Source organism: Pinus tabuliformis, chromosome Q (genome assembly GCF_031772625.1).
Source record: "Pinus tabuliformis cultivar Carrire ecotype Pingquan chromosome Q, CPIR1, whole genome shotgun sequence".
In the NCBI taxonomy this organism is placed as follows: domain Eukaryota; kingdom Viridiplantae; phylum Streptophyta; class Pinopsida; order Pinales; family Pinaceae; genus Pinus; species Pinus tabuliformis.
The window spans coordinates 922785029-922797724 of NC_142296.1; the positions used below are offsets into that span (position 1 = coordinate 922785029).

Genomic DNA, 12696 nt, shown 5'->3' on the forward strand with positions numbered 1-12696 from the left:
TTACAAAAGCAAAATCAGAGTACATCATTTTTCTAGGTGATTCCAGTGCATAATGTGTACAATTTTATGATTCATGAGGCAGATAACTAATGCCAGATTAGTGGGATCATTGTTTGAAGTTGTATATTAAAATATTTTGAGAACTGTTAAGGTCATGTGCCCTGGTGTTCCTTTGGTCTCGTGCATCTATGATAATGGTGGGTTGCTAAAGCGCATGAGAGAAATAGGAATTGATGTCATTGGACTTGATTGGATTGTTGATATACCTCTGTCAGTGTTTTTCTCATGCATTACACCCTCTATTCTTTATTGCATCATTTTATCTCATTCCTAGAGCAAAAATTTGGAATTATTCTTGCCTTCCATGTTAGTGATGTTCCTAGTGCATATGTTAGTCACATGTACAGTCATATAGAATCCTTTTGTAGTCATTCTCTTGGTTGGATTTGTGAATGCATTTTGAAGGAGATCGCAAGTTGAAATGCGACTTTGAGGAAGGTCACACGTGGAAAGTGCGATCTGTGGGAGGTCAGAGGCAGTCAAGTCACATAGTCACATAATATATGAGATTGCATAAATCATTAACCTTTACGGGTGTGAATTTGGAACTTCGCTACTTGTAGCCTTAATATTGAAGACGATCACAGGTGGATATTGTGACTTGAAGAATATCATAAAAGAAATTGTGGCTTGGTTGCAATCGCCAATGGTGGATTTCAAAATAATGACTTGAGTGTGATTGCAAGTGAGATTGCGACTTGAAGGGAAATCCCACTCTCAACAATTCATAGAATTATCCACATCCATACTCAATTCGTTTAGCCCCCTTTTAACAATGGAATCCTTGTTTACTGAAGTGGGTGCTTAAGATATCCTGACTAAATAATTCTTAAGAATAAATTTCCTTTACCATGTAAAGGGGCAGTTGAAGTGGGCTAATTGTAAACAACCATCAAATTAAGGTCCTCAATTTATTCCAACAGAATACTGAATAAACTGAACACTTTTTCCAGCAACTACACATGATTCCCCATCCAAATTTTGTCGAAAGAAAATTCATCCTCTCTTAGAAGGGACATGTCTACGTATGTGCTGAAGGAAGTGATTTACATGTCCTCCTATAGAGTTTGATCAAGTCGTTTAGTGATTACACTTTCTTCCCAATCCTAGAATCATCTATGTTTCCTTTACATAAGGACCCTTGTGGGTGCAACCCAAGCTATTGAAAGATGGAACTTGATGGAAATTCACTTGTTACAATATCGTCCCAAAGAAACTTGTAGCACATTAACTAAATCCTTGCATTTCTTTTTTGCATCAATAATACCAACTAGCCACACACCTTTGACTAGTCTTTCAACACAACCCTTAAAACATTGCATATGCATGGTGTTGTTGAGGTTAAATTCTTTCAACACATGTTTCCAATGCACTTTCATCACATTGTTTCCATGACACTCTCAACACTGCTATTGTAGTGGTTTCAAGATGCTATTTTGATGTTGCCTCCACCATAATTACATTGCATGGTTTGAATTGTGTGTGTTAACATGGCTGGCCACTCATTATAAACAATCTTATCTCTTAATTGCATATGCCAGAAGTAATGTTTTTTTTTTGGTGTTTTTTTGTTTGTTTGTTTTTGTTTTGTTTTAAGTCATTTTTTCGCTATAAGAATGCCCCATAAAGTGATGATCTCTGCTTTTCTATTTGTACCTTGTCCACCTTCCCACCGGAAATGGAGTAATTTTCCTAGCTCAATGACAATAAATGCACCACACCCACATTCTCTCCTAGAGCATGCTCCATAAAAAAAAACACACAGAGGGAATTATTTCCAAATGTCTTTGTACTTACATATTTTGTAGTTGTAACTCTTATTTGTCGGTCATATTTCTTTGTAATATGCATTAGTCTTAATAACATCTTCCCAGACCATCGCTCCTTTTTGATAAAAAAAATATGTGCATTTCTTCTTTGCCAGATGGACCACATGATGTATAATGGCAGGGTTCTGAATATTTTATGAGATTTGAACCAAGAATGTATACAAATCAAACATTGATTATGCCCCACTGGACTGATATTCAATGTATCTGTTACTCCTCCCCACAATGCCACCGCATAAGAACATTTGAGAAACAAATGATCAATGTCTTTTGGTCCCCTCATGCACAAAAGACATATGCCAAGACCAGTATATCCTCGTCACTACAAGTTGTTCCAAGTCATAATATGATCATGTACAACCAACCAACTGAAACATTTGATTTTTCTTGGAAGCTCCCATCTCCATACAACCTGGAACCTTTGTGGAAGTTGAAATGCCTCTCATTCCTAGGTAGCCTGTGATATATATCTTTGACCATGGGAAGACCCTTTTTTAAAATGTCTCCCTAGGCCATGCGGTCCTCTTGTTCATTGAGTGCGATGGCTGCAAAGCGAAGTTGCGAAATATATTTCTCCCATTTATAAACATATATATTTGGCATCCCTATATCCTCCACCCTGCTCCAAGATTGATAGTTGATGTTATTTATATAATGATGAAAGATACAATGAAGGAAGTATATACCTTTATCATGGATATAGTTAAGTATTTGACAGATAAAAAGTAATTCCTTATCATACCCTTGATAGCATCTAAACCGATCTTTATGTTAGTACCATCACCAACCTCCCATCGAATAAATCCCAGAAGCCATTGTAATATTTTCAACATCCTTCAACTAATGTAAGACGACCAACAATGAAGATTCTCTAAATTTTTCTTTAATATGCGTTTACCAAGGGCACATGCCATTTTGTTAAAAAACTATAGCAACGCTTTTGTATAGCGCTCATCATGGCTTCCAATGTATTGTATAAGTCTGGTGCCATGCTTTCTTTGCACCGTCATGACAGTTGTAACACGCGTTGGCCATTTGGCTTTTTGGTGATTGTCATCAAAGAGTTCAATGTCCTTTCCCTTCGCTATCAGATCACATCATTTCTCATTAATTTTCGATGCCTTTGTGAATGTATATGTCGATGGCTCTCATTTGTTGCCCTTTTATTTATATTTATGTCATATATATGCTTTGCAACACGTCATTTTTAAGGAAGCTTCAAAGTATCCGACAACCTTGTATTGTGGGCCTTATAAAGCATCTTACCTTGGTATCCTCTTAAATATATATTAAAAGAACACTTTGCTTTAGTGCTAACGCTAATTTGTGGTCCCCAACGCATTTTTTTATAATGGGTTGACATTGATATCAATTATTAAAAGGCCTCGGCTAATATTTTGAATTTTTACATAGATTTCGCACATATGGGAGGTAGGAGCTTTAAATTGCGCCCAAATGAGAATTTTAAGCGTGTTTCTTTTCACTTGCCCTGCATAGCACAATATAGTAATAGGTTAGTTAAGCGAGCATATATAATAATGTTGTTTTATAATTCAAAAGAAACAAAATCCTAGGACACATAATAAATATTTATAAAGCACACATATGTTTCAAGCAACATGTAAATGTGCCCAATTCCCCCTTCGAAGTTGCGATATACCTCACACCTAGTGGCATTTTGAGGGTTTAGTCTTACATGCATAAACAAAACTTCATTTTGGAAAATTTAATGCTTACACACATGAGTATTTAAAGGGATGATGAAATGATCAATGTTGTTGAAAACACCACTAAAAGTTGATGGTGTATGAGCTAGGTAATGCCAATGAAAATGGTTTAGCCCTTCGCTCTTAGTCAGGAAAGTTTAGGGTTTTAGGATGTATGAGCAAGACAATGACCTCCCAAACCCTAATGCATTTGAAGTCATGTGAACATGGTGAAGCAAAGTGAGAATGTGAAACATGAGCATCGATAGGGTCAAATGACATTAAGATCGTTCAGAGAGTTGACCAATTAGAAAAATGAACAAACCCTTGAGATCTTAGATAAGTAGAGGGGGACCCAAAATTTTGGATATGCCAAAAAAAATTGGGTGTTGTTGTAGCGGCTAGAACAATTGGCGAACCACTAGTAGAATCCAACATCTTTGTCTATCTCCCTACAACAGGTCAAATCTTGTGAATGATGTAAGGAAGTATTGAATTGGTTACTATGGGTATTCCTTAAGTTGAACTTTTACATATATACCCTAACTCTTCCTCCTTAGCTAGGTATTTTCACTCATTACACACTAAACCAAGAGCTCACATGTGTTAGTATTCAATGATGATGCAAAGAACATGACAAAGAGGTTATTGTATTTAGAAATTTAAAGTGTGTTTCTGGTGTTGCTCCGCTACAAGTAGGCCTATATAGTACCCTTATAGAGTTGCTTCAAGAAATCACAAACTTTTCTTCGTTGCCAACATGCATGTTTAGCACCTCGACAAAGTCATCTACATCACCTCTTTGCCTAGGAAGCCTTTTCTCGATCCTTTACTCTAATTATTTGATATTCTTTTGCATGCACATTGGCATCATATATCAGGCTCTTATTTCACTAGGGAAAATGAGGGATGCAGACTTATTTTATGGGAAAGAGAGTTTGTTCCTTGTTTTCAGAAATTAAATGATCTTCTGACTTGGGTTTTCCCTCATTCCCTACTTTGAAATCATATCTCCAACTCACATATGGACAATGAAAACATACCAGCATATTCAGAACCAATCCAGAGACAGGATTTAGGTTGTAGATGTAGTCCATATGAATTGATTAGGGTTCCCCACATGCATCTATTTGTATTTTCCTTTTTATTGAGATAGACTAATAGGAAATATGTTAAGGACATAATTTTGATGGCTAGACCTATGAGAGGCTACCTCTTGGAGTAGCCATTACAACCACACACTACCATTAGGGTTAGGTTTCAACATTAAGGAAAAGTGACTAGAGAAGCATCTTCTAGGGTTTCGACAAGTGTAAAGAGGCATATGGTGAGCTCATCACAACTTATAAGGTTTGTAGAGAGAATGAATAGAACCAGGCTTGGATGAACATGTGAAAGCTCATGCATCATAGAGGACAAATGAAATGATAGGGAATCAAAGGTAATGAAAGGAGTAGATAGTGTTTAACTTCAGACAAATGCATGATGTAATGTACCAGACAAAACTACAGGAAAAAAAATGCAGTGTGAATGTAGTGTAATGCAGGGAAAAATAAGCTAATTGTAATAAAAGATCCATGCAATGCATATGCAGAGATTTCGTAACTGCAATGTAGCGAAGAGCAGTGCAGGAATATGAATGAAATAAAAAAGTATAATGAGATGTAGGAGACTAATCCAGCTGCAACAAAGACAATGCAACGACAATTATAAACCATTAATTAACCTAAACCTAAAACCCTAGCAAGCCAATACTAATAAAAAAACCCTAAACTAGCCTAAACCTAAAACCCTAATTTAACCAAAGAGGAGAATGTCTCATGTGAAATCAAACTTCCAATGCGTTGCAATGGAAAAGATGTGAATGATTAGAACCAATATAAATAATTGTGAAAAAAGAAAACCTGTAAATCATGGACAAGAGCAAGAAGGTCACGTCTCTTGGCATGAAATTGTGCCAAGAAAGTTTGTTCCAACCAAGCTGCAATTCCATCCTGGTAAATAGAATGAAAAGCTTGGAAACCATGAGTATATCTCCATGATATGCATTAACTTGTCTTTAACCATAAATCCAACATAAGAGAAAATAGATGTTGCTTGCTTGCAATGACATTTGCGAGATAAGACTCTTCCAACTCGTGAGAAACTCTATCATGAAATTCAAAATGATCAACATGGAGATCTTGAAAATTTTCCAAAGATGGGTATCCATTAGGTGCAACTGATACATGAGAGGACTCTAGCACAAAAACCATAATTTCAGAAACCCTAGTTTTGGGCTAGTTCATGGATTTTGTCAAGGATGTGAGAACCTGACACAACCATTGGCAAGAGCTGAAGTGACTCACCGTCCTAACAAACCTATGAACCCTCAAAAGGTAGATTATTGGACATCATTGTCTTTGTAAGATCAACAAATGAATGCACATGGTCATCATCAGTTGTGACAGGAAAATCATCAGTGAATATATTGTTGGTTAGATCAGATGTTCTAGTATTGACACACTGGTTGTTCAACAAGTAGGATTATTCCATACGAAACTCATGGGAGAGGTGAGTCATGTGATTCATTCTCATGCACACAGTATAATGTAAGACAACATCAACTAGTACCTGATTACTAACTACACTAGCTAGCTAGCGAAAATCAGAAGGATTCAAAACAATGGCCAATGTACAATCTTTAGTAAACAAATAAGAGTACAAGGAGTGATGCATCTTAGAGTCTTTCAAAAATGAGATTTTATCGGGTGAGATGATGCTGAGAGGGGAATCATGTGAGGAAACTCTGATTTGACCTAGCTTAGGGATCTCGGCAGGAACGTGAGAACCTAACATAACCATTAGTGGAAGATGAAGTGCCTCAACTTCTTGATGAGTCAAAACTTTAGGAGGTTTATCATGAAATTTTGGTGGCTTGGGAAGATCAATAGGGGAATGTAAACAAATATCATCATAGTTGTAAATGAAGACCTTATTGATAGGGTGAAAATCAACAAAGCCACTAATTTGATTAGATTTGGAATCTAACCGATGAGTCTCTTCACGGATTAAAAATGACGATGAATCAACCAAGGGGGTTCCATCTTGAATTTTTTGAGATGTAGAATCTTCCACTCCGTCTATTAAAGAATGCAAATTGAAAATATTATGAATAAGGGATTGAATATATTCATTTTTTTTATTGTGAGACAACATCATTATGTACTTGATTGCAATTAGAACTAGCAGGATAAATATTTAGAGAGTATCGATATATTGTTGTTGTAACAAACTCATCAAACAAATCAAGGTACAACAGATGAAAAGGCTTAGGTGAAGAGGTCTTAATTCCAACCAAGTCTAGTTCATAGCTCATATCTTGTACATTAGTGTCATCTTGAGCAACCACTGAATAAATAAGTATGTTATACCCTAGGGAATCAATTGAAAATGCATTGTCATTCAATACAGAGCTTTGTGCGAAGTTGGTGAATGAAGGAGAGTGTAAAGGATACCTAGAAGAAGCATCACTTTGAACCAAATCTTATTCAAGATTTTCATTTAGCATCAAAATATTAACCCCAGAATTATGCTCCATGGAACTGATTGTACAATGATTATTATCTGTGAGAGTGCCTAAGATATTGCAAGCAGTTGAATGAGGGAGCATAACATGAGGGGGTTCAGGAATAGATTTAGGCAGGGAAAATTTTAAGGATGGAAATGTATCCTAAAGTTTAAAAACGTAGGTGAATCTTGTTACTCTCTAATATGAAAGCTATAAAATATTTGGTGATATCTTTGTAAGAACATTCAAATTTATTATGCTTTTATATATGCTCTCTATATAATTTTGGCGATATTTAAGGTAAGGTAATTTTATATTATAAAACTTGGGCGAATTATTTTGAGAAAAAATTGAAATTGGCGAATCTTTTTTTTGGAAAAACCACGGAAAATTATCCCACCTACGAATATTAGACCCTAAAATTTTCCATGGATTTAGGTGTATGCTTAATGGGTTCAAGTTGAACAGGTGTTTCATCAACTGGATTTTCAGTTTGTCCACTTTCAACAGGATGTATGAGAGCTTCAGAAGGAAGACAACATGATTTTTTACCCTAAAAACACTCTTCATCATATAGACAGTTAATGACATAAAATTCATTAGGAAAAGAGGCTGAAAGAGGATGCAAAATTTTAGAGGTGGTAATTTCCTTATTAGAGGCTTGAGACTTTTCCCAACTCACAGAAATGGGCAAGACCAAGTGAGGGATAAGATATCATTGAATCATGACTTGAAGATTACCAGAATTAGGATTCATTTTAGATTCAAAATGTTGCAAAGAAAGAAAAACCAATCGTTGGAATTTATCACTCAAATATATCCAATCCACATCTCTTTTGGGAAATTCATAAAAAAAGCGAAAAACTTATCAACAAAATCCTTTAATGATTCCTCGATCTTCATCCTAAGTTGATTTATCCTTTTAAACACACCTTGATAATTGTACCTGTCAAAATATTGTTGAAGCTCATTGATGAGTTGCTCGAACGAATGGATAGAAGCAGCAGGTAACGTGTGGCACCATTGCTTGACACGACCTTCGAGTGTGAGGGTGAAAAATATGTCCATAACATCTTTCCAATGTATTCCATTAGAGTTACAAAAATGGATAACTTGACACGTGTCCAAATACAATTGTTCAATCCTCACCATTAAACTTAAACCGTGGCAAGTGATAAACTATTTTCACAGGGACTGAAAGATTAATACTTTTAGTAAAACAACCTGAAATGGAGATTTTGGAAGGAGAAATTTGAATATATGAAGTTAGTATAAAGGCTCCATGACCTCAACTTGTCATCTGGCCCTCCTTCTAGCATAGTAAAGGGGATCTCCCTAGTGTAGAATCCCACCTAGAATATACACTATTTGGTTTGGGAGCCCCATTTGGTATGTAGGGCTGACTACCATCATGTTGGTTTTGCTCCTGGATGTCAAATGAGGAGATGCTAGAGTGAGGACAAGAATGAAGTGACCAGATAATGGGAACAAGGTCAATCTAAGACTGATAAACTACAAAACAATATACAAGAAAGTGACACCAACAACAAGAAGAAGTATGCCATGAGAAGTATTAGTGAGCTAAAATTGTCTCAGAAACACTTGAACAAGAACATGTCAAAGGTTAATTGCAAATCAATTCACAATAGGTTACCGACATGGCATGGAATAAGTAAACACATATTCAAAGCAAACATGAAAGCTATAATCTAAGAATGAGATCATTAACATATGCCCACATGAAAAAACACATACAAACATGATGGAAATGCAAGAAAGCCAATACAACCATCATAAAAATGCATGAGAATCCATACTGAAAGCGAATGTTGCAAATACAAGTTTATGTCCCGCAATCCATTAAAGCCCAACAATGGAACATGGGATGCTCATACCATTATCTAGTGCAAAACCCTAGCCTCACCACAACTCACCCTACTAGCTGCCAAAAGCTGAGTGCCTCTATCCCTTCAAGCACAGGTCAACTATCTACTGCTAGCCCAAGCACAAGTGCTAAAAGTCCCATGAAAATGAGGCATGAGGGTATATTTATAGAGCTGAGGTGACTGTTCACCTACCATGACCTTTCATATACCCTCATGAATCTTGAAATTCCTCACAACTCTCTCTCATGTATGATGACTAATACATTCTCAAATTAATCTCAGCACAGTTGTTGGCTCATGATGAGAAATATTTACATTATGATAGCAAAGAAGACATGAGGAGAGTACAAAGGGTTTTTGGAAACCCTAGTGTATTAGTTTTCGATGCGGTTGCCAGGTCATGAGACAAGGTTGTATATTTCACTAGATGCATTAAATGACCATTTGCTTGCTACGACATCTTCCATCAAGGTTGATATAGTGCCTTAGGTTGCTACATGGATCCAACTAGCCTGTTTTTCAAAACCCTAGTTGCACAACATCTATTGGAAACCCTAGCTTCCTTCACATACGTCAAAACTCTTGTTACCTCTCTTTTATCCGCAAGAAAATTACACTAGTTATACATACTTGTAGTCAAATAATAATATTAGAAACATAAAACAATTGACCAAAAACAAGACATCAATTTAGACCCCTGTGCAGTCCCTTTCTACACCATAATATTGTCAGGGTATGTCTAGTTTACGTAGGATTTTGCTAAGTTTCCTTAATTGTGTTTTGGAAGAAGCCTCTTGCCAATACTCATATCTTCCATTATACTTTTATATGTTTCTATTCCAACAACCAATACAAAGATCCAAAATGTGGGGAAAATGCTTTTCGATACTCACCACTTGACCAATGTAGCATGTTTCGCTATTATGTGCATGCAGTGCCTCAGTTAAATGCAAGATTTCCAAACTGCTGAGATCCTGCATAGACTTGGGAAGAACAATATCCACAAGATATGCCCTTGTCTTCTTTACCAACTCATCATAACTCAAGACACAATGACGTGATCTTGAACTTGTATAGTTTCCCCCCTTGTAGTTCTTCTCATTAGATCAAGTATATAATGAGAAATTATTTCTACTTCATTGTTAGATCCATGAAGTAACTTTGTAGTTTCCATAACCTTGGCATGAAATTTACCATTCCAGTATACCACATAATAGAGATTTGGGCTTATTACTTTATATGATCCTTAGAATCATGTTTTATATGACATCCCTATGGCCTTTGGAATAATGTTTTATGTGACAACCCTATGGCCTTTGAAACAAACAGTTGCCATAACTAAAGCATACAACCCTAGAATATCTACAATATTACATGCCCTTTCCTCATTAAATCATTATTGTAAGTTATTTGTGAAGCACCATTCTTTATAGGATTCCCATCCATTACAAAACAAACTTTTCTTTAAAAGAAGGTGAAGGGTTATTGATAACCAAAACACGATCCATACATTTGAACAATGAGATGGTCTCCCCCATTTTCCTTTTAGATTTAGAGAGAAGTCTTTTGTTGCTCAAATAATTTATTCACGTGAAAAGGCCCAATTTTATCGATGAAAACCTTAGTGGCTTAAGTGTTGAAACTTTGTGATGATGCTAAGGGTGCCTCAACTTACAGGGAATAACAATGCCACCTTGCAAAATAGGCTAGTGATGTCGCTTGCAACCTCATGGGTCTATTGAATAGCTTAGTCACATTTTTCTACAAGAGGCTGGGTCGCACTTCAGAATTACAATGCAAGTCACTTACCGATAGAAGAACCATCAATGGGATGTGCTTATGAACGCAATTTGCGATCAAGTCACATCCCACCACTTTATCGTAGGTAGCATACATAGTGCGAAGTTATGTGGGTTGAGAATGTGTAGTGCCACTTCCTCCATGTCGCATTTCAGCACTTGATCGAAGATCTTGCCTCTAGATCTTGCTTTTAGATTTTAATTCCAGATGGTTTCTAGATTGCTCCACATGAGCTCTCGCCTTCTGCTATTTACAATGAGATTCTTATGACCTGTTCAACACACTCCCATGGACTTAATGCTATCTTACCACTAGTTATTCGAGATTTTGAATGTACTGTAGTTCTTATCCTTTCATCACTTTGCATATATGTATATTCTCCACGTTGGTATATGCTTGTGATATTTTATGTGCTCATTCTTTTTATTATGTCTGTGGCATGATTCCATAGTCAAATGCATTGGAACATTAATCTATGGATGTATTTGATATGAATGATGCGAAAAGAAGGAAGGTACATGGTTATTGACAAAAAGGTTGTAGAGAAAAACCAATCTTTTCGAGAAAGGTCAGAAACAACTGATCTGATTATGGAAATTTCTTTGCAGCCTCGAAGAAATTTGTTTCCAGATAGCATTACTTTTTTTTCAACTAAAGAAATTATGCCCATGGTAGCTTTTAGGCATAACATAGTCCTACCCAGGATTGGACTACATGACCTATGGAGACCAAACTTCCCCACCTAACTCTTAGACCACATCCTCAAAACTAACATTATTATTCTTTGCATTATCCTAATGGCATTATTATTCTTTGCATATACTCAGTCCATTTCCAGCTTTTCAAGTCTCCTTTGACATTGACGATGTGAAGGTCCAATAATTCCCAATCCAATTCATTTAGAAGAGGGTTTTAAAGTATTGCATCCTATTGAGCTTGAAAAACTTCAATTTATTGGGGAGTCCTTCAACATTTTTCATGCAGAAATAAATATTGTAGGTTGGAAGCACAACAACAGTGTTGGGCTTTGTGGGGGCACTGTGGACCATTGCTACATATATTTTGGAAGGTGGAACCACTCGAACATTCACAACAATCAAGTCAATGTGACTCAGATCGCCTGCTGTATTAGGGGCTCTTCTTTCCCAACTTATGGAAAAAAATCCGAGTACATCATTTTTCAAGTCGATTTTGGTGAATAATGTGTACAATTTTTTTATTCATGGGGTGGACAACTAACACTATACTAGTGGGATCATTGGTCCAAGACATATATTAAAACATTGTGAGCATTATTAAGGTTTGGTGCCTTGATGTACCTTTGGTCCTGTGCATCATTGATAATGGTTAGTTATTGGAGCGTATGTGAGAAACATGAGTTGATATCATTGGACTTTGATAGAAAATGAAAACAAAAAAAAGTGGAGCAGAGGATTTCTCTTCTCAATATTACGAATTAGTTAAATAAGATTACATTGGAAACATCAGTAATAAATGAATCAAGTGAAACTCAACTTAAACTGGACTAAGTGAAACTGAACTAGGACACTTGGAGGGACAGTTTTGACACCTAACAGGTGGTTGGAATTAGATTCTCCAACACTTCCCCTTAATTACAACCACATAAAAATTCAATTAAGATGTATGTTGGTCTATGTCTCAGCTAGGCTTACAATTTAAAAAAAATTGACTTCAAGTACATTTACTTTTCTTCTTCTCTTCTTCCAAATCCTGTAGCCTCTAAATTGTTTCAACTTTTTCTCTTTGTTGTATTCTTCAAACCTTAGTTTCTTCATTTGCTGGTGCAGGTCTTCCATTTTTCTAGGTTGTCTAAGCATGTCCTGGAATTATTCAAAATTCGGCTT

The 12696-nt window shown here is 36.2% G+C and overlaps 1 pseudogene; it reads left to right on the plus strand.

Annotated features, from left to right (window-relative positions):
* Positions 1-11325: 11325 nt before the first annotated feature.
* On the plus strand, positions 11326-12230 carry LOC149222475 (uroporphyrinogen decarboxylase 1, chloroplastic-like; annotated as a pseudogene).
* The last annotated feature ends 466 nt before the right edge of the window (positions 12231-12696 follow it).